The 23,512-nt window shown below is 37.4% G+C and overlaps 1 pseudogene; it reads right to left on the bottom strand.

The window, feature by feature from the left end:
- Positions 1-989: 989 nt before the first annotated feature.
- LOC132649308 (estradiol 17 beta-dehydrogenase 5-like) lies at positions 990-21,597 on the bottom strand (annotated as a pseudogene).
- Between the last annotated feature and the right edge of the window lie 1,915 nt (positions 21,598-23,512).

Here is a 23,512-nt window from a genome sequence, read left to right as displayed (position 1 = left end):
GATACACAATGAATAGAAAAACACCCGCACAGAGCATGATCAACTCTCAGCCCTCTCCAATCTACTGTGGTATGAGACCTCATGATCATCTCAGGCTGGCTCACTTCTCACCTCCCCGACAACCGACAACCCACAACCCACACATACCAGACATGATGTCTCCAAATTTTAGAGCTTTGATTCCTCAAGCTGCTGGACAGGAGCCCTGGGCTTATTGGTCATGTTCTTGTTATGTACACATCATCTTTCATACTACATTAGGTGTACTTTCTTTGTCTTTAAGCTGGTGAAACACAGATTAGGAAACATCTGATAACTGCAACTCCTCAGAGGATGCAAACACTACCTACTCCGTTTTGCAAGAATTGCCTGTGAAGTGACACTAACCACCTATCTTCCTTGAATATAAATTTCTTGGCAAATAAATATATGGTCATAATGGGCCAAACATTCACTTAATATACTAACATTGACAAATGTTAAAGAAAGTGTCTTTATTTATTTTTAGAATGTGACACAGTCTTCATTTCTGGTAAAGCATTGTGTCTGTTCTTAATTTCTTAAATGTTCTCTAATTGCAAATGAAAAATAGACAAATTATTTATTTTCCTTTCCTTGAAACTCCTCTCAAAATGCAGAATCAAGCAATTAAAAATGCATCTATCAGAAAAAGAAAGAGAGAGAGAGAGAGAGAGAAACTAGACAGTTCTATTATAGTTCTCAAATAAAAAAAAAAGAAAAAAATATTTGCCTTGAAATGAAGAAGCTAAGGTGCATATTATGTACTAACAAGTGGTTTTAGGAGATGAAATGGCTACTATCAATAATGTTTCAATTTTTGAATTAATTAATTAATCCTGTATTAACTGCCTACCATGCATAACATAAAGGCTTTCACTCAGAAATAGAAACTATATTTTGTATAAGATAAAATCCCATATCTAAGAAGACACATGTAAAGGATCTCCATACAGGAACAACCACACAAGGGAGAAAAAAAGTGATTTATTAGAAATAGTAATTTAATATGATATTATTTCCGGAGAGCAAAATAAGGTCCACATTTTGCAAATCAAATGCCTTTCTGTGTTTTCCTCAGACTTAAACATCTTTTCTATAATTTCTTAATTTTTTGAATTGACATCTTTCTTTTTCAAAAAATTGCTACAAACTTTTCAGTCGGATACATTAAATCTCAAAATGAGAGGGTTTTAGTTTCTGAAGAAAAGTACTGCAGGAAATAAGGGAAGTTTTACAACTTATTAAAATTATTACCTGAATCTAGTGAATAATTTCATATTCAGGTTATGGAAAACAAGGTTGATAGTCTTGCATTTAATATGATCAGCAATTAAGTAATGGGAAAAATTTCTGAAACCCTGATAACAGAAATGTTTCAACGGGCTCCTTAAAATGCCTGGAGTGCAAAAGCACAAGACGTGCAGATCCAGATGGCTGAAGGGAAGGTGCAGGCTCAGCAGTGTTGCAAGCTGACCCACTCCACTCTACTGCATGAAATAATACAAATATTCAGGTACAGAAAGCCAAGGAAGCCTTTGAGACTTCTCTCCTTGCTGCTGGGAATAAGGTCAGAATTCAGAACAGATTACAAAACATTGCAGAAGTTCTTTTTGTATTAAAAAAAATTAATATTAATTACAATTTATTTACTTTGTATTCCAGCTGCATCCCCCTTCCTCATTCCTTCCCAATCCCACCCTTCCTCCTTCTTCTCCTCCCTGCCCCTCTCTAAGTCAATTGATAGGGGAGGTCCTCCTCCCGTTCCATCTGACCCTAGTCTATCATATCTCATCAAGACTGGCTGCAATGTCCTCCTCTGTGGCCTGGCAAGGCTGCTCCTCCCTCAAGGGGTGAGGTGTAGGGAGGTCAAAGAGCCAGCCACTGAGTTCAGGTCAGAGACAGTCCCTGTTCCCCTTACTAGTGAACACACACTTGGATACTAAATCCTGGGTACTGTTACCTCTGCCTTCTTTATATTTACTGAGATAACCCTAAAAGCTGTAAAATAAGTGAAAAATGTGACCAAAAGTTACTGACATCACCCCAGCTCCATATTGCAGATTTCTGTTCAGGCCATCAAGGATTTTCATATCTTCCCGAACTCAACTGGAAGTCAAAAACCTAACACGGAGAGGAAGTATTTTATATATTTAGACTTCCTGTTTTTTTAGCAGTACACTGAAAATGCAACAGAGCGTGAAGAAAAAAAAATGTTTCAAAGATTTCAGCTCTTACAGATTACAACGATACTCAACAAAACACCCAAGTGAGAAGAGAATAGCAGGAACAGCCTCACGCAAAATCCCTCCACATATTGAATTCGTCCACAACTTATAGGCAAGGTTGATTTGAATGGAAGATGTGAAGAAGAAAAAGGAAATCTGACATAATTCAAAAGTGAAAAATTATTTCTTAGAAGACTTAAAAGTCCAAATGTCTAAATGTGAAACATAATCAATTAATCATTATTTATACAGTTTTATTTTCATGTCTGAAAAAAGAACAGTTAATATATAAATATGATATTTTGTTGGTATAGTGTTTTTTTTAATGTAGACACCTTACCCTTGTTCATTTAATACTGATTCCTCCCCCACCCCACTCCTAACTCTGTGTTTTCAATCAGGATATTGCATTGTGATACTCATTCTAAGCATCCTGTCTCAACTCTTGTGTAAACAGGAACAAAATAAAGCAAATAGACACAAATTTTGAGCAGGGAGGAGCCAGAGGACAGGAAAGAGGGGAGGAGCCAGAAGGCAGGAGAGGAGTGGGAGGAGAAGGAGGAGAAGGGGCAAGAGGGAGAGCTAGGAAAGCAGAGCTGGAGGAGAGATCTTGGAGGATGTGGAGCATGAACCAGACCTAAGATTTCACAAAAAGCAAGTATAATGTGGAAAATCTAAATGTTAGGAAACTGAGGGTTTGGAGGTTTAGGAGGGAGTAAACATTGCCCAGCATTCTGTTCTAGGTTAACTAAAAACCCAGTCTCTGTGTGGTGATTTGGTTATACAGCTGTTTAAGGTTAACAACAAGCTTTACTAGAAGATAAACCAACAGTAAATATTAATAACTTCCTAACAAATGGCACCCAACTAATCTAAGAATCCACACCCTTTAAATCATATTTAAACATAATTTGGAGGGGGGAATAAGCTCACAGTAATAAAACCCAAGCTTAAAATCTAAAAACTACCAGGTGAGTTACTGTCTCTTTGAGAGAGGCACTTAAATCCAGCCAGGAGCAAAAGACAGCCTCTTGTGGGCAGACCTGAGACTTCCATAACAAAACTGGCTGCTGTTGCCATTTAACTAAGGGGTAAACAAGCAGGGCTCTTTTATACTGTGGCTGGCTCAACAGGCTCAGCTCCACAGCCAAGGCAGGAAAGAAAGGAACTGGAGGCAGACAGCCCTCTAGACAGAGTTTGGCCTAAACTGCATGTAAAATAAAAAAAATTGCCATGGCAGAGGGTGTATTAATCTCTTTTGGCTTCATTTGGGCTGTCGTATTCATGGATCTGGTTGCAATATGTTTAATGGTGTTGGTTCTTCTCCATGCCATTTCCAAGAAAGTTCAAGGAGAAAATGGGGAAAAAGCCAAGGATTGGGGTACTAAGTTACAGACAGTAGTACTCATCCTAATAATTAGATTAATAATGGCTAAACTTCAAAGCTCTCTGGCTGCAAGGTATTTGTCAGCTCTTTCTGGTAAGGGTCCGCCAATTTATTGAAACATGAACTAAAATAACCAACTGGACTTTGTTTGTTACAGCGTAAATTGGCACAACTGATTCCAAACTTAAAAATTTCTTGTCTCTTTGTTTGATTTTCATTTAAAGGCGTTGAGTTACAAATATACTGATTTGAAACCATATATATCTGAACAAGTTGGTGAAGGCACATGCCTTTCTTCCCAACACAAAGTAAAAAGAAACAGGCAGATCTCTGAGTTCTGGATCAAGCTTATTTACATAATAAAAGCCAGGATGGCAACTCCTGCTGTTTAGCCACTTACAGAGATAGTCTAAGATTCAAAATGACAAAATTTTCCTTAAGATTACCATGTAAATTCTTTTTTCTTAATAATAGATGTATGTCCTTACTGCTCTAAAAGTTGGATTCACATATATTTTAGGTTTATATAAAGAGAGATAATGTCACACTGCTCTGAAAACTGCCTTATCCTTTTAAACGTGAGACATTTTCACGGGGAAAAAATGTTGGTCATTCTTAATGTAAAAAAGTCACAAGAGGCTTAAAGATGGCAAAGTACATGCCAACCTAGTTTAGTCCTAAAAACTCAAAAATTATATTCATATGCTTAAAAAACAAAATTGTCCATCCCATATTAAAAAGAGAGCAGGCCTAAGAATAGCCACTATCACTGTAAAGCCCAGGTACAATATGCCTAGGATATGCTTAAATGCTAAAAATAAGAGGGAGTTTAAATAAAGTTCGGCTATAAAGGCCTAACTGTCCACTCTGTATAAAAAAGGGGCAAGCCAAAAAATAGCCACTATCATTGTAAAACCCAGGTACAAGATGCCTAGGATGTACTTAAATGCTAAGGGTAAGAGAGTTTATATGCTAATGCTAAGAGAGTTTATATATAGTTTGGCTATAAAGGGATAACTACCCGTCCTGTATAAATAAGGGACAAGCCAAAAAATAGCCACAAAAAATGTGAAACCCAGATACAAGATGCCTAGGGTATGCTTAAATGCTAAAGGTAAGAGGGAGTTTAAATAAATTTGGCTATAAAGGCATAACTGCCTGTTCTATATATGGCTACAATATATATAAAAATCCAGGACTAAACCACAGAACAGGTACAAGATATATACGGTATGCTTATATTCTAAATTAAAAATGAATTTATATAAAGTTTACTTAAAACATGTGTTTTCTATTGCTCAAGGCAACCAGCTTGTCTCTCTATTGGGAGGCTTCTCTAGGGAAATAGGTAGCAGCTTGCTTGGCCTAATACAATAGGCATGCTAGAGCCCCAAAAGATATTTTAATCTATCCAACCTTGTTTTGATTTCAACATGATAATGATTGTATTTTCAATAATAATGGTAACTTATATTGCTAATTCTTTTACATGGGAACAACTCTAAAACTGACTGAAACATAAAAATGTGTCTCCAGCTAAAACTTCAATAATACTTGGCCAATAAATCCTTGGCTATAATATCTTCAACATGTATTATGCTAACATTTTCATTGATATAGATTAAATTGGCTTAGAGTTTAGTTTCATCCTGCACATCTCATACATTTATATTTTAGAACTCTATAATGCTTATGAAAAATTATGTTTGCAGAACCAAAGAACTAGATACCAGAGATGCTGGATCAAACCTAACAGAATTATTCTTCAGCATGCTGAGACATTGACACATCTGTTCCAGCATCTTGCATGTTCCAGCATTCTGCTGCTTCAATTGCAGTTTTCTCATCAAAGCCTGCTCCCAAAAAAACTTTAAAGAAAGCTACTAATTTTAACTGGTCCAGCATTTTGGACTGTTCCAAAAAGGACTTTTATCAAGCCTGAAATTTCTCAACATTCAAATGTTATTAGACCACAAATGTTATTGCTTGCTTAATTAACCATTTTTATTTGGGCCCCCTACAGGATTTCTACATGTCCAAAATGTCAGCTAGAACAAACTCATGAGAACGGCATCCAATTTCCTTTAAAGGGGGTTGGGTATGTTTTTGGTTGTTTGCTATGGCTACGAAATTTTGTTGTCATTGGGAGATGTTTATTATTAATGGTCTTATTCAAAATAAAACAAGGAATATACAGGAATATTTTATATAAATAGAAAAAGGATAGATTATTGAATCTACTCAACTTAACGTTTTATTTGTTATTCCCAAATAAGGTTAATTTTAACTCTGGTATAGGATTTTGCATATTGATACAAAAATAAGTATTTTTAATACATTGGTATAATCTTTAATATATTGATAGAAAGTCAAGGTTACTTCCAATACTTTTAAACTACTATTAAAAGGTGGTTAGGATATTAGTTATGCAAGTTAATTGTTATTCAACTCATAGTCATGTCAGAGACTAGTCTAATTTATCACAGGAGCAGACATCATAGGTTTAACAGATAGATATGATTTTGTATACAAAACGATTACATAAAGATAGGTAGTCTTCAAAAACTTCAGATAACTACAGAATACGGCATTTAAAATGTTCTTATTATTTTAAAGATTCTTTGACAATGAGACAAGTCATTTCCTGGAAACATCCTACCTACCTGAAAGAAAATAATGAACATTGAAGAACCTCCATATGGAGATGGCTTCCAATGTGGCAGACAAGACACTCGGATAAAGAAAATACCCTCCCTTCACAACAGACAAATTCTGCCTAAAATGGGCAAGCTTAAATGCAGGACAAGTCGACTGCGACTGCAGAACTCTGCCAAGACAGGGTAAGCAAGTCCTAAAATGATCCTGCTTCACATACATGTCTGTCAAAATATTCTGAGCCAGAAGGCTGAAGATTATGCTCCAACATTATAGAGAGTTATGGGTGACTGTTCCGTACCAAACTGTCAATTTTTATTTTTTGGAAGCTGCTAACATGCACTTCCTATTTACTCTTATAACTAATTTTATTCCTTCTCAAGTCTCTGATGGGGTGGAAGAGCAAATAGTTACAGTACCGCATTTAAGCTTAAGTTGTTTAGAAGTTAAGAAATTTTTTCATATAGGTAATACCAATAAGGATAAAAGTTAATTTAGATATACAATTTTAAACTTGTCAGGATAGATAGGATAATCAGATACTTTCTCCTAAGATACCCTCTCTATGTGCTAAATACACATGGACTGGACATTGCACATGTATATTTTACCTAACAGTTTTCATAATTTCATAATTATTATTGTATTGAAAGAAAAGAAGCCTTTTATTGGACTTAAAGGGGGAAATGTTGGTATAATGTTTGTTTTTATTTTAAGGTATACACCTTACCCTTGTTCATTTAAATACTAATTCCTCCCCCACCACACTCCCAACTCTGTGGTTTCAATCAGGATATTGCAATGTGATACTCATTCTAAGCATCCTGTCTCAACTCTTGTGTAAACAGGAACAAAATAAAGCAAATAGAGACAATGTTGAGCAGGGAGGAGCCAGAGGACAGGAAAGAAGGGAGGAGCCAGAAGGCAGGAGAGGAGTGGGAGGAGAAGGATGAGAAGGGGCAAGAGGGAGAGCTAGGAAAGCAGAGCTGGAGGAGAGATCTTGGAGGATGTGGAGCATGAACCAGACCTAAGATTTCACAAAAAGCAAGTATATGTGGAAAATTTAAATGTTAGGAAACTGAGGGCTTGGAGGTTTAGGAGGGAGTAAACATTGCCCAGCATTCTGTTCTAGGTTAACTAAAACCCAGTCTCTGTGTGGTGATTTGGTTATACAGCTGTTTAAGGTTAACAACAAGCTTTACTAGAAGATAAACCAATAGTAAATATTAATAACCTCTTACAACAATATTTGAACATAATTTAAATGGTAATTCTATTCTTATTAACAATGTCTTATTCAAAGGAACTAAGAACTGGCTTCTATGAGGTCACCTTTTATATAGTGTGGGCAGTTTCATTAACAGGAGGTTTATAATTGATAACATATGGAAAAGATTGGTCCATAAATCACTAGTATTAATCTAAAACCAGTACTAGGAAAGAATAAATTAGACAATAAAATATTCATCATATTGCAACTGATAATTTTAAATAAGTCATGATTTATTCAAATCCTTAAATTCCCTATATACTTGAAATTTACATTTAAAAACAACTGAAAATATTCTTTAAAAACAAAATGTGTTTTTATAAATAAATGAAACAGAAGTTATACAAAATTCCCTGTGAAAATTATAAAATTTAGTGTATTGTGTAAAAGCTCATCTACATATCACGAAATTATTATCATAATCATGAATTAGACACCACAATATTGTTAAAAGGCCATGATCTCCAAACTGATTAAGAGCTTCAAAAATATTAAACAAACATGTAAACTAAACACTCTGGGTAGAATCTGGCACATTACTTTTTATGACAGAAAAATATCGAGACAAACCATGTTTTGAGACATATGCACATCGTCCCAGATTTGAAAGGTAGAATTGGAAAGTTAGTAATCCAAAGTTATCTTTAGCTGCATAGCAACATGAACACTAGATTGTCTCAGATCAGAAAATACACAACAGCTACAGAATGAACCACATGCCCCCCAAAACACAGAGCAAACACAAAACTAAAATGTCAGGAAACACCTGCGACCTGTAGTGTACATGAAACTAAAATTAGCCAAGACTTGTGATATCCATTTTTCTCACTTCTCATTAATAGCATACGGTAGCAGAAGTAGATTATCAATGTCATGGTTGACCTTCCTAATGTAGAAATATATGGATCTATTTATTAGAAAACAAAACATAAGGTCTCTCATGAAAATACAAAAAAAGGCAACTCAACAAGTACACAAAAGTATTTATCCCCAAAATGTGTTTAAGTAAAAGTTGACATGAGAAGAGATGTCATTCAGTACTGCTAGACTCATTACCAAATAATAAAACATTAGACAAAATATATAGGTTAAGAGACAACAGGAATGAGAACGGACATGAACTTGCCGATGAAATACCTTAATGTCAGTTTTGAAACTTTGGAAATATTTTCATTCACACCTGAAGTCAACACATAACTGGAAAGGAAAGACAATGATTGGATAGAGGTGAACGGTATTGGTGTGTTCCACAAAGGAAAACACAATAGCAACTAACAACGAAAGATACCCATGGGAAATCTCAACACGTGGAAAAGAAGTTCTTTTGCATGATAATATTTAATAAAAAAGAGAAATAGAGTTTGTAAGATCTTTCAGCAAACACATCAAAAGGTGAAACCAATGATTCCCCTAAGTATAAAGAGTAATTAATGCACTGACAGTAAGAGTGTGAGAGTGTAGCCAGGAGTGGTGGTGCATGCCTTCATTCGCAGCAATCAGAGAGGCAGAGGCAGGCAGATTGATATGAGTTTGAGAGCAGCCTGGTCTACAAATTGAGTTCAATAGGATAGCCAAGGCTACCAGAGAAACTTGGTCTTGAAAAACGAAAGACAGAAAAGAATGTAAGAGTACCCACACTCTCTTTTGTGAATGCACAGTTGATATTTCCCTCTCCTAAAGTTCAATTTGCTAATTGAATTTTCCAGATGGGATGTTGTTCTTGATCTAAGATTAGACATGAAAACACTTTCCCTTGGCCTGCCTGCTCTAGATAATTCCACATGAAGATTCTCTTCACAGGCAATTCTAGTTTAGGTCAAGTTCACAGTTAAAACTAAGCAGAACAATTCAATGCAATGCTGAGACCAAGGTCTCCTTTTCAACCCAATCCTTATTCAGTGTAACAGTGCAAACAAAGGTGATTCTACAAAGGATAGAATGCTTTAAAAGTGCACATGCTGAAAAATACAAGATAGAAGCACTATGTTTAGACAAGCATCGTGAGTTGGAGAGGTACTACATATAGTGAATTTGTGTGAGTGAAAGAAACCCACATCCTGACATCACCTGCATGTTCTCTTTGATCCTCGCCTCATTGAGACTCTTCACAAGCATTACAACTGCACGCTGAAGTTGGTACCGAAGGGCAATCAAGGCTGGAGTTTGCTTATATTTTTTTGCCATGGAATCAAGAACTGGATCATCCAATAGAACAGGGGTGCTCTGGTCCACCCTAGAATAAGAGGGGAGTAACAATGAAAACCTCAGTCTATGTATTTAGCTTCTCAAGAACTTCTGAGACGAGGGTACCCAAATATTGTCCCTAACTGCAAAACCATTACCATCATTCATTCTCTACAAAAAGAAAAGTCTCCCTGCTTGCAGTTCATTTGAGTGTGAACTCAAGAAACATAGAATTGCAAGACTGAAAATACGCCAGCAATTATTTCCTGGGACTTAATTTCCAATGTCCATATTACCAGGGTTAATCCCGGTGGGTTCCTAGAGCAGTGTAAGCAACCAGAACAATGTCTTTGACGTGCAGAAATCCAGATGTTTGCTCTGATTGAGTTAAGGATGACATTCCACCTGCAGAGGGATGGTGGAAAGATGCTTGCTATATTATACAAAGCTCCATCTTATTACACAATAGATAGTTTTAAAAAAGAGTACACTGATTTCGGAGAGAGTTTTGAGTATTCAGAGTTTCATGTATTAAATAGAGCAATAAAAGAAGAACTTGATTTCAAGGCTCTTCCTCACTTTTTCTTCTAAATGGTTTAGTGTGTCTGGTTTTATATTGAGGTCTTTGATCCACTTGGACTTTAGTTTTGTGCAGGGTGATAAGTATGGATCTATTTGCATTTTTCTACATGTAGACATCCAGATAGACCAACACCATTTGTTGAAGATGCTATCTTTTTTCCATTGAATGGTTTTGGCATCTTTGTCAAAAATCAGGTGTCCATAAGTGTGTGGATTTATGTCAGGGTCTTCTATTCAATTCCATTGATCCACAAGTCTGTTTCTATGTCAGTATCATGATGCAGGGAGCAAACTTCCTGAACAGAACACCAACAGCACAGGCTCTAAGAGCAACAATCAACAAATAGGACCTCATGAAACTAAAAAGCTTCTGTAAAGCAAAGGACAAGGACACTGTCTTAAGAACAAAACGATTGCCTACAGGTTGGGAAAGAATCTTCACCAACTCTATATCTGACAGAGGACTAATATCCAGTATATATAAAGAACTCAAAAAGTTAAACAGCAAGAAATCAAGTAATCCAATTAAAAAATGGAGTACAGAGCTAAACAGAGAATTCTTTATAGGGGAATATCAAATGGCAGAGAAATACTTAAAGAAATGTTCAAGGTTCTTAGTCATAAAGGAAATGCAAATCAAAAGGACCCTGAGATTTCACCTTACACCCATCAGAATGGCTACGATCAAAAATTCAAGTGACAACACATGCTGGAGAGGTTGTGGAGAAAGGGGAACCCTCCCACATTGCTGGTGGGAATGTAAACTTGTACAACCACTCTGGAAATCAACCTGGCGCTTCCTCAGACAACTAGTAATAGTGCTTCCTCAAGATCCAGCTATACCACTCCTAGGCATATATATAAAAGAGGCTCAAGTACACAATAAGGATATTTGCTCAACCATGTTTGTAGAGCAGTCTTATTTGTAATAGCCAGAAGCTGGAAACAGCCCTGATGCCCCTCAGTGGAGGAATGGATACAGAAATTGTGGTACATCTTAACAATAGAATCTTACTCAACAATAAAAAAACAAGGAAATCATGAAATTTGCAGGTAAATGGTGGGATCTGGAAAAGATTATCCTGAGTGAGTGTCCCAGAAGCAGAAAGATGCACACGGTATATACTCACTCATATAGACATATAATATAGGATAAACTTACTAAAATCTGTACACCTAAAGAAACTAATCAAGAGGGAGGACTCTTGCTAAAATGCTCAATCTCTATCCAGAAAGGCAAAGAGGCTGGACATCGGAAGAAGGAGATAAGAGGGAACAAGTCAGGAGCCTGACACAGAGGATCTCTGAAAGGCTCTGCCCTGCAGACTATCAATGCAGATGCTGAGACTTAAGGGCAACCCTTGTGCAGAGTGCAGAATCTTATGAAAGAAGGGGGAAACAATAAGATCTGGAGAGGACAGGAACTCCACAAGGAGAGCAACAAAAGCAAAAAATCTGAGCACAGGTGTCTTTCCTGAGACTGATACTCCAACCAAGGACCATGAATGGAGATAACCTAAGACCCCTGCACAGATGTATCCCATGCACTTAGGTATCCAATAGAAACAGGGAATGTTTCTGACATGAACTGATTGTCCTGCTCTTTAATTACCTCCCCCTGAGGGAAGCAGCCTTACCAGGCCACAGAAGAAGACAATGCACTCCTGATGAGAACTAATAGACTGGGATCAGAAGGAAGGAAAAGAAGACCTCCCCTATCGGTGGACTTGAGGAGGGGCATGCATGCAAGGGGAAGAAGAAGGGAGGAACTGGGAAAGGATGAGGGAGCAAACCACAGGAGGGATACAAATTGAATAAAGTATAATTAATAAAGAATTAAAAAAACTAAAAACATTAGGAAATTAAAAAAATAAATATCACTTTATATGTATGAAGCAAATAAAAAATTCATAGTAATTAGTACATGAGAAAGACACTTACACACATATGACAGAGAGAGAATATAAAACTTTATGTAACTGCTGATGATAATTACAATGTCTCCTAGAACACTTGTAACCAAAAGCATTAACTTTATCTAACTTCTAAGGAAAACTGTAGTGTATCTATTTATACTCCACAATGAGTTTTTTCATTAAACAATCAGTGAGAAATATAAAGAGAGTAGGTAAAAGTAATCATTAACATTTCCAAATCCCAACATAATAACCAATTCTGGCAAGATCACCAGTGAGTTATCAACTATTATATGAAAATTAGCCATGAAATACAAATCCCTCTCATGCATCTATGTCACAATGAGTGCAATGGAGGAAAATACATTTTTAACAGAAGAGATATTCCTAAGACCAGCATTGCCACACAGTCAAATGGGCATCAAGAGTGGGATAACTCATAAATGCATGCTGCATGGTTGAGTCTAATTTGGGGATCACAGCACAATAATGACATTATTGTAGGGAAAATTATTACTATTAGTGCAACATACCTCTCAGACTTAAACTGTAATTGTACAAGCTTATAATAAAACAATGATCTTCTGTTAAAGCACACATACCTGGTCAACCCAAAATATTTAAAAAGTAGAGTTTGGTCGTATACCTGCAACCAACTTTGAAAGACTAAACAACCTGTTTGTTGTATGTAAGAACCTGAACTTTGCAGCCAGGTGAAATATAAACATTTTGAACATGGTGAAGAAATGTGCATGATCTGTAGCAGCAATTCAAGTTTTATGAGTGTTTTAGATTGCTTTGTTTTAATAAAATTACAGAAATAAAATTTTTGATAGAGAAAACTATAATTTTTATTTTTTTATTTGTTACAATTTATTCATTTTGTATCCCAGGTGTAGCTTCCTCCCTCATCCTTCCCCAAACCTGCCTCCCTCTTCTCTCCTCAAGTCTCTCCTCCAGTCTACTGATAAGGGACATGCTCCTACATTTCTATCTGACCCTAGTATAGCAGGTCTCCTCAGAACAGGCTGCATTGTCTTCCTCTATGACCTGGTAAGGCTGCACCCCCTTCAGGAGGAGGTAATCAAAGATCCAGCCACTAAGTTCATCTCAGTGACAGTCCCGTGTTACCCTTACTAGGCTACCCACTTGGACACTGAGCTGCCATGGGCTACTTCTGTGCCAGAGTTCTAGGTTACCTCCATGCATGTTCCTTGGTTGGAGTATCAGTCTCAGAAAGGACCCCTGGGCCCAGATTTTTTTCTTCTGTTGTTCTCTTGTGGAGCTCCTGACCCCTCTAGGTCTTTCTATAATTCCCTTCTTTCATAAGATTCCCTGCACGCTGCCAAAAGTTTGGCTATATGTCTCTTTTTTTCCATTGTATGGTTTTGACATCTTTGCCAAAAATCAGGTATCCATGGATGTGTTATTTTTGAGTTTTCTGTTTGATTTTCTTCATCCACCAGTCCGTTTCTAATCCAGTACCATACAGATTTTATTACTGTGAGCACAATAATTTTTAAAATTAAAAAATACCTATGGTGTTTAGTCACCATATTCCAAATATGGGCATAAGTTTTTTTTTCCTATATAGAATTCTTAACTTGTCCAATGCAAGTTTTTAAAAGTATTTTAGATATAGATATTTTTAAATATATACAAAGGAGCTATTTCTCAATGTATTTGATGCCTCATACCAGGGGAAGAAATTGAAATATGCTCAGGAACAAAGTCAGCTGAATTGTTACTCAGAAGTCTTGGGTGTTAATTTCATATACCTAAATAGTATCACAAGCAGGAAGTACCCTACCTCTAGCCTGGATGAGCTTCAAAGTCTACTGTAAATTTTAATGTAGCCAAATCCTGCTCCACAAGTTAGAAACCAAGTAAGACAGGACAAGTCAGATATCAAGTAAGTAAATTCAGTCAGGAAACTGAACTTCATGGAAACTGAAAACAACAACATATGCTCCTTTCACAGCATCCTTGTTTACTAGCCATACAGGCTTTCTCAGTCCTATCTAAGCACAGGTCCTTAGAACACCTGCCTGTTAATTATTGTACATTCTTCCCATGTCTGATAAGTTCATCGTCCTTTTGGAGTTTGATCAGTCACTACAGTCTAACATAACCATCCATCACTCTCTAAAATCTTACACCCAACTAAGAAAAGAATCTATCAATAATTCTACTGAGAGTTCACAGAGCAAAACACAACCCAGTGTTGTGTATGGCCTATGAATGAACACTCTGCTGCCAGTGTCTGATATTTTACAAAATGAAAATGAGCAATACAGGAGAGCCTACCAACCACTAACACGAAGGAGGAAGATGGGAATAAAGAACGAAAAGAGAAGATTCTCACCTGGTTGTACACAGGCTTGTACTTTAGTCCAGGCTTGTTCAGGATCATCTCCAGCTGCCTGTGGTTAAAGTTGGACACCCCAATGGACTTGGCCAATCCTTTCTTACACTTATCTATGGCCTGGGGAGGAAGAGGGTAGTGATAAAATAAACAACTGGAGACAGATTCTTATAAATGCAACACTTTACTGTTAGAAATCACATTGCCAAGAAATGAAAAAGAAGCTAACAGGAATTGAGTCTTGGGAAGAATAAAAGTTGTAAGAAAATAATAACATTAACCAAAGGACCTTGTGCTCTACTTAGAAAAGCAAATTCTTTCTTTTTTGCCTTTATTTTTTTTATTTAACTTTTATTAATTACACTTTATTCATTTTGTATCCCCCCATAAGCCCCTCCCTCCTTCCCTCCAGGTCCTACCCTCTCCCCCACTTTCTGCATGCATGCTCCTCCCCATGTCCACTGATTGGGGAGGTCCTCCTCTCCTTCTTTCTGATCTTAGTCTATCAGTTCTCATCAGAAGTGGCTGCATTGTCAGGGTTCTAGGTTATCTCCATGAATAGTCCTTGGTTGGAGTATGAGTCTCTTGGAAGTTCCCTGTGTTCAAATTTTCTTGTTCTGTTGCTCTCCTTGTGGATATCCTGTCCTCTCCAGCTCTTACTATTTCCTACTTCTTACATAAAATTCCATTCACTCTGCCTGTCAGTTGGCCATCAGGCTCAGCATCTGCTTTCATAGTCTGCATGGCAGAGGCTTTCGGAGGCCCTCTGTGGCAGGTTCCTAGGTTGTTTCCTGTTGTCTTCTTCTGGCTTTCAGAGGCCTTCTGTAGCAGGTTCCTAGGTTGTTTCCTGTTTTCTTTTTCTTGTGATGTCCATCCTCTTTGCTTTTCAGGATGGGGATTGAACATTTTAGTTAGGGTCCTCTCTTTTGCTTAGTATGTTTAGATGTACAGATTTTAGTGGGTTTATTCTATGTTGTATGTTTATATGAGTGAGTATATACCATGTGATTCTTTACTGCATAATAATTTCCCCACAGAGAGCCTCTGAAACACTCTGCCTAGCAGTGTAGTAAAGCAGATGCTGAGACTCATAACCAAACCTTGGGCAGAGTGCAGGTAATCCTATGAAAGAAGCTGGAGTTACTCTGACCTGGAGAAGATAGGATCCCCACAAGGACCAAATATACCAGGGCACAGGGGTCTTCTATGAGAATATTTCTCCAACCAAGGACCATGTATGGATATAACTTAGAGCCCCTGTTCGGATGTAGCCAATGGTAGCTCAGTATCCAAGTGGGTGTCCTAGTAAGGGGAACAAGGCCTATTTCTGACATGAACCCAATGGCTGAATATTTGACATCCCCCCACACCTCAAGGGAGCAGCAGCCTTGCTAGGCCCAGAGGAGTACATTGCAGCCAGTCCTGAAGATACCTGATAAGCTAGGGTCAGATGGAAGGGAAGCAGGACCTCTCCTATCAGTGGACTTGGAAAGAGACAGGAAAGAAATGAGGGAGGGAGAGTGGGATTGGAAGGGAATGAAGGAGGGGGCTATGGCTGGGATACAAAGAAAATAACCTGTGATTAATATAAAAAATAAAAATTATATTTAAAAAAATGCATGTTCCCCCAGCTCTGAATCAAACCATCCCTCATTTTGAAGATTTGTTACATCACAGAAGGCACACTCCACTCTCATAAGTGGAGTTGTGACCACTCTTTCTTTCTGTACATTTTTTTGTTGTTGTCTAATTTTAGCACTCACTTCCCAGGTTGCACAGAGATCCACTGTGTCAGATACAGCTTTTCAATGCTCATCTCTTGGGAAATACTCTTCACCTCGCTGGAAAACAAACAAATATTAATCTTTTGACAGATACATTTCCCCAGAAACAACAGGGATCCCCAGCTAGAGAAGTGACTGAAACAGTATTCCATCAGCTATAAGGATCATTCTGAAATTATACTTGAAATGAATTGTAGATATAGAATTGAAAGGAATGTCCTTGTGTGATAGAGTTCTATTTTCTTACATATATTATTGGTGTTCGTAATTACTACATCTCTGATCTTTAGTGGGTTGTCCTAGTTGAACTGTGGGATTGTGTACTTCCTCACACTTTGAAAGTTGACAACAATGTTGCCATTAATGGCAGCAAGAAGGAACCCAAGATGCAAAACTGGTGTTTTTATCATTATTTTTTACTTTTTTTCTGAATGGTTGTCATCAAGCAATTAAGAAAGCAGTGGACAAAGTTATTTTTGCTGTTTTCAGTATGTACATGTGTGTGTATGTGTGTGCTGTAGTTTGTGCAGGTTTTTGTGTGTATATGAGTGTGTACATGAGTGGGGAGGACAGAGATCAGTCTCTGATTTTGTCCCTCAAGAAAGTATCTACCTTGATTTTTTGAGACAGGAATTCTTATTGGCCTTGAAGCTGTGTTTTCCATTAAGCCAGCTAATCTGTGAAAGATACAGAGATTCCTCTTTCCTCTACCTCCCCAGCACTAGAATTTTGCACTTGCACATCTACATGCAGATTCTGAGCTTCTCAAGTTTTCAGGGCAAGTACTTTACCAAGTGAACTCTCTACTCAATCTGAACAAGACTCTTTTAAGATTAACTCTAATGCTTTAAAATACAGAGTCAGAGATTTATTGATGACCTAAAAGTGCAACCTGCACTGAAGACATAACCAACATCAGTGAAAAATTGTCTTCACAAAACTAAATCAACATGGAATAATATATAGGTAAGAAATAACAAACATAAGCATTTATCAAGTATACTTAAAAGCCAAAATCTTGTCATTGCTTGGAGTCTTTGTTAAAATAAAGTAATTTCTACAATAAATCTGAGTTTATAGAAATTTACAGAATCTTACTTCAACCAGCCCAGAGCACAGATAATCATGCTGACATCAGAGATTAAGTACTTTTTTCTTTTTCTTCTTCTTCTTATTAATTACACTTTATTCATTTTGTATCCCCCCATAAGCCCCTCCCTCTTCCCTTCCCGACCCCACCCTCCCTCCCCTTTCTGCATGTGTGCCCCTCCCCAAGTCCACTGATAGGGGAGGTCCTCCTATCCTTCTTTCTGATCTTAGTCTATCAGTTCTCATCAGAAGTGCTGCATTGTCATCTTCTGTGGCCTGGTAAGGCTGCTCCCCCCTCAGGGGGAGGTGATCAATGAGCAGCCAATCAGATTATGTCAGAGGCAGTCCCTCTTCCCATTACTGTGTAACCCACTTGAACACTGAACTGCCATGGGCTACATCTGTGCACGAGTTCTAGGCTATCTCCATGAATAGTCCTTGGTTGGAGTATGAGTCTTTGGGAAGTTCCCTGTGTTCAAATTTTCTTGTTATGTTGCTCTCCTTGTGGAGTTCCTGTCCTCTCCAGCTCTTGCTATTTAAAGCAGATGCTGAGCCTGATGGCCAACTGTTGGGCAGAGTGAATGGAATTTTAAGTAAGACGTGGGAAATAGCAAGAGCTGGAGAGGATTAAGTACTTTTGATGATGCAAATCACCTACCTTCAGAGCCACTGGGAAATTAATGAGGTAGAGGTCTACATAGTCCAACTGAAGTTTATTCAATCACTGTTCTAGGCAAGACTGAACCAACTCTGGGCGATGGAAAATACACCAAAGCTACAAAAGTCAAGTAATGACAGTTAGTTTGGATTTATAAACTGTAACAATTTTGTTTTTTTTTTACTTTACTTGATACAAAGTTATCTTCTCCATTTATTAGAAACTGGTTCATTAAGGGGAAAATATTCCACTTCTTCCTAAATGTTTTAAATTCAGTTAGCTATGTAAACTGGATTGTATTTATTATGAATTAAATAGGATATTGCTCAAAACCCAAAATTTTTATCAATGACTAATAATGTTTACCATTAAAATTATCTTTCACTGAATTAATAAACTCATGATGGAAAACTATTCTCTGTCATTCTCTTTTTCTCTGTCTCTGTCTCTCTCTCTGACTCTCTTTGGGGTGTGTATGTGTGTGTGTGTGTGTGTGTGTGTGCATTTTATTGGCTGATCTTGATCATGTGCATGTAGAGACCATATGTTGATCCTGGTGTCAGGCGATATATTTTTCTTCCTTATGAAAACTTTATTTTATACAACTGTAATTATTTTGAACATTTCATTATATTTTGTATATGATTCAAACAGCATTAGTTATATTGTTCTAAGCACTAAAAGTTTTGGCTTATGAAAATCTCCCTTATTGTGTGCTTGAGCCTCTTTTGGATATATACCTAGAAGTGGTATGGCTGGATCTTGAGGAAGAGCTATTTCTAGTTGTTTGAGAAAGCGCCAGATTGATTTCCAGAGTGGTGGTACAAGTTTACATTCCCACCAGCAATGGAAGAGGGTTCCCCTTTCTCCACAACCTCTCCAACATGTGTTGTCACTTGAGTTTTTCATCTTGGCCCTTCTTATGGGTGTAAGGTGAAATCTCAGGGTAGTTTTGACTTGCATTTCCCTAATGGCTAATGAAGTTGAGCGTTTCTTTAAGTGTTTATCTGCCACTCGATATTCCTCTACAGAGAGTTCTCTGTTTAGCACTGTACCCATTTTTTAATTGGATTACTTGGTTTGCTGCTTTTCAGCTACTTTAGTTCTTTGTATATACTGGATAGTAGCCCACTGTCAGATAAAGGGTTGGTGGAGATTCTTTCCAATCTGTAGGCAGTTGTTTTGTTTTGATGACAGTGTCCTTTGTTTTACAGAAGATTTTCAGTTTCATGAGATCCCATTTATTGATTGTTGCTCTTAGAGCCTGTGCTGTTGGTGTTCTGTTCAGGAAGTCGTCTCCTGTACCAATGAGTTCTAGGGTTTTCCCACTATTTCTTCTAACTGATTTAATGTATCTGATTTTATGTTGAGGTCTTTGATCCACTTGGACCTTAGTTTTGTGCAGGGTGATAAGTATGGATCTATTTGCATTTTTCTACATGTAGACATCCAGTTAGACCAGTACTATTTGCTGACTTATGGCCAACTGTTGGGTAGAGTACATGGAATCTTATGCAACAAGTGGGAAATAGTAAGATCTGGAGAGGACAGGAACCCCACAAGGAGAAAATTTGAAAACAGGTGTCTTCCCAGAGACTCATACTCCAACCATGTACCAGGAATAGAGATAACCTAGAACCCCTGTACAGATGTCACCCATGGCAATTTAATGTCCAAGTGGGTTACATAGTAATGGGAAGAGGGACTGCCTCTGACATAATCTGATTGGCCTGCTCTTTGATCACCTCACTCTGTGGCCCTTACCAGGCCACAGAGGAAGACAATGCAGCCACTCCTGATGTGATCTGATAGGCTAAGACCATAAGGAAGGAGAGGAGGACCTCCGCTATCAGTGGACTTGGGGAGGGGCAAGCGTGAAGAAGGGGGAGGGAGGGTGGGACTGGGAGGGGAAGAGGAAGGGACTTATGGGGGGGGATGCAAAGTGAATAAAGTATAATTAATAAACTAAAATTAAATTAAAAAATAAATATTCACATTGTAAAAAAAAAGAATATCTCCCTTATTGGTAAAAACACAACTAAATATTTCCATGGTAATAAGAATGTTTTGAGAGTTATTCAGGACATAAGGAAGGTATTACATAGTCTGTGTTGCATCATATTCCTATGAACTGAGACACAAAAGTCCAGAGGCATCAAATTAAATTCTTAAATCTAAACAAAATAGTGATGAAAACATTCATTGTCTTATTCTGAGTTCATCTCTACATGCAATATGTGAGTTAAATATACAGATCACTAACAATTACCAATTAAATCATATAAATGTCCCTTCAGATATTACAGTTAATTCATTTGGATACCATATGCACTGTACCTTTGTGGTACAAAATATATCTTCCCTCTTCAAAATGCCATCTTCAATCTTGTTTAGGATGGCTAATCCTACTTCCTCTTCATTTTGATACATATGGGCAGAATCGATATGGCAGAACCCAGCATCTATAGCTATTTTGGTCACTTCTGTAGCCTTACTCTTGGGTACCTAAAAGAGCAAACAAAAGCATCACTTATAGAATGAAATGTTTACCTCCTAATCACAGGTCCAGTCTTATTCTGTTTAACTACATGGTATTCCATGTTCTATCCTGGTGGAACAGAAAACCAAGCTAGACCAACAGAGTTACCTGGGGAGTCAGACTCCCAGTAGCCCATGCTGTCTCCATCCATGTTAGCTATACCTATTTTATCTGTCACTCCAAAAGTTACTGATTTTATTTTCCATTTGTTTATTATTCATACTGAACACACTGAATTTCATGTATTTTTTCACTTCAATCTTTAAAACTTTATTAATTATAAATGTGCTTGAAGAATGGGCAGGGTATTCTATTTATGAAGGCAGGTTGCCTTTCATAAAATGTACTTTTGCTTTTCATTTGTAAATAATCATTTGGAAGATCAGAAAAGTCTACAGCATAGGAAGAAAGATTTGCCAGTAGGAGAATCTTGTTTCATGCAGGGCTAATATCTGAATTACACTATGTAAGAAATTAAAAACTAGTAAAAATCACGTAGTTCACTTTTTAAAGTATGGGTAGATTATCTGAACAAAGAAGAAGTACATTGTAAACAAATCTGTACAGACTCTATAATGTTCATTTTCAGGCAGCGAAAGAGAAAAAAATGATTTAAACAAAAGGAAAACAGAGCTTAGGATAACGAGCAGTGTGAGATCATAACCAGTCTCCAATAGTCTTTCTCTCTTACAGTACACAGTTCTAGGCTTGAGACACTGAAAACCCCAGGGATCTCAGTGTCACCAGAAAGTGAGGGACTTTACAAGTCAGGTGAACATCTACCCATTCTCATTCTGTTTCTTTTGAATTCTAAACCAAAACGTCATTGTTTTTTTACCTCTGACAGTATAGCAGTACCAAAGCCCAGCACTGGAATGAAGTGGCCATCATTTAATTCTATGTGTTGACATTTGGAGTCCATGGTCTGTGACTCTTCAGACTAAGCTAGCTTTGCTGGATGTCCTCCTTCACAGGGCATTTAAGTCATAGGAGTTCCTGCTCCACATGCCTGGTTAAAGTTTAGCCAGGAGAAGTTATGATAATTTCTATATATAATAAGAGAATGAAAGCCACTTCAATTACCTTATATTAATGAAACTTCCTATGAAAAGTATTATGATTCAGAGTCCACTGATTTCATTGTATTTTTCCTTTGCTATCTTGAATTAAGTATTTTGACTTAATTAATTTTGAGCATTTTGAATTATTAAGAGACATTGACTGAACAATTGTTTATTGTTTCAGACTGGAAGAAAATTAAGATCCATATTTTAGTATTTCCTTGTTACAATAAATCCAGTTCTTACAGAGCCACACCCAAAAGAAACAAAATATTTATGAATCACTTTTTCAAAGATTGAGCCACAAAAAAGAATAAAAGATTAAAAGTAAAGAAAAAGTCCAGTTTTATTTTCCAGTTGAGAAAACATATTCCATTTCTTCTCTTTTGCACCAATATCTTGTTTTGCCCGGTTTGGCTGTTCTCACATGGAGGCCTGCTCTTTTCTGAAGAGGAAATGGAAAGCAATGAATCTGGAGAATGAGAGAGGTGGGAGCAGCTAGAAAAGAGCATCCTGAGTGAGGTGTCCCAGAAGCAGAAAGACACACATGTTGTATACTCACTCATAAATGGATTTAGACATAGAATATAGGATAAACAGACTAAAATCTGCACACCTAAAAAAGTTAATCAGGAAAGAGGACTCTCGCTAAAATGCTCAATCTCCATCCAGAAAGACAAAGATGAGGGACATCCAAGGAGGAGAAAATAGGGAAGAGGACAGGAGCCTACCACAGAGGGCCTCTGAAAGTTTCTACCCTGCAGGGTATCAAGGCAGATGTTGATACTCATAGCCAAAATTTGAGGAGAGTGCAGGGAATCTTATAAAAGAAGTGGGAGATAATAAGATCTGGAGAGTACAGAAGCTCCACAAGGACAGCAACAGATCTAAAAAGTCTGGGCACACGGGGCTTTTCTGATACTGATACTCCAGCCAAGGACCACTCATGGAGATGGCCTGGAACCCCTGCACAGAGGATACCTATGGCAGTTCATTATCCATGTGGGTTCCATAATAATGTGGGTAGGGACTGTCTCTGACAGGAACTGATTGGCCTGCTCTTTGATCACCTCCCCCTGGGGGAAGAGCAGCCTTACCAGGCCACAGAAGGAGACAATGCAGCCACTCCTGAGACTGATAGACCTTCCTCATCAGTGGACTGGGGAAGGGACATGGGTGGGAAAGAGGGAGGAAGGGTGTGATTGGGAGGGGCGGGGGGAAGCTACAGGGGGATACAAAGTGAATAAACTATAATTAATAAAAATAAATTGCAAACACAGAAAAAGTAGTCTAAGATATGTGTGCAATAGGGATGTGCAGTATAAAAGGATCACATAGAAAGTATGAGTCATAATTCTCTCTGAACTGAAAAAATTTGGTTGAGTTTTAAAAATGTCCTCCTCATGCGTCTCAGTTTTTTGAAACTGAATGTAATTGATTATGTTAACAGAAAAACATGAGATAAAAAACCCTTTGCCTTTTACTGAAAATATACTGTCTCACAAATTAAATTTAACATCCTGGGTGGGTGCTCTGGTTGCCTAATCCAGTGTCCAATGATACCTCTCCCCTACCACAAATGGTTTGTAGAAGAAGGAATTAATAAGCAGACATATCTGAAGATAATAAGTAGTGAAAACTTATAATGAATCAAAGCTACTTATGTCAAAGTTAGTAATGGTTTCGATGTTTCTTCCACATAATGCAATCAACTCATTTGTACAAAGGAGCTGATATCATCCTAAAACTAAAACAACTATGTCTGTAAAAAATTGT

Source organism: Meriones unguiculatus, chromosome 19, assembly GCF_030254825.1.
Source record: "Meriones unguiculatus strain TT.TT164.6M chromosome 19, Bangor_MerUng_6.1, whole genome shotgun sequence".
In the NCBI taxonomy this organism is placed as follows: domain Eukaryota; kingdom Metazoa; phylum Chordata; class Mammalia; order Rodentia; family Muridae; genus Meriones; species Meriones unguiculatus.
This window is presented reverse-complemented; position numbering and strand designations above follow the sequence as displayed.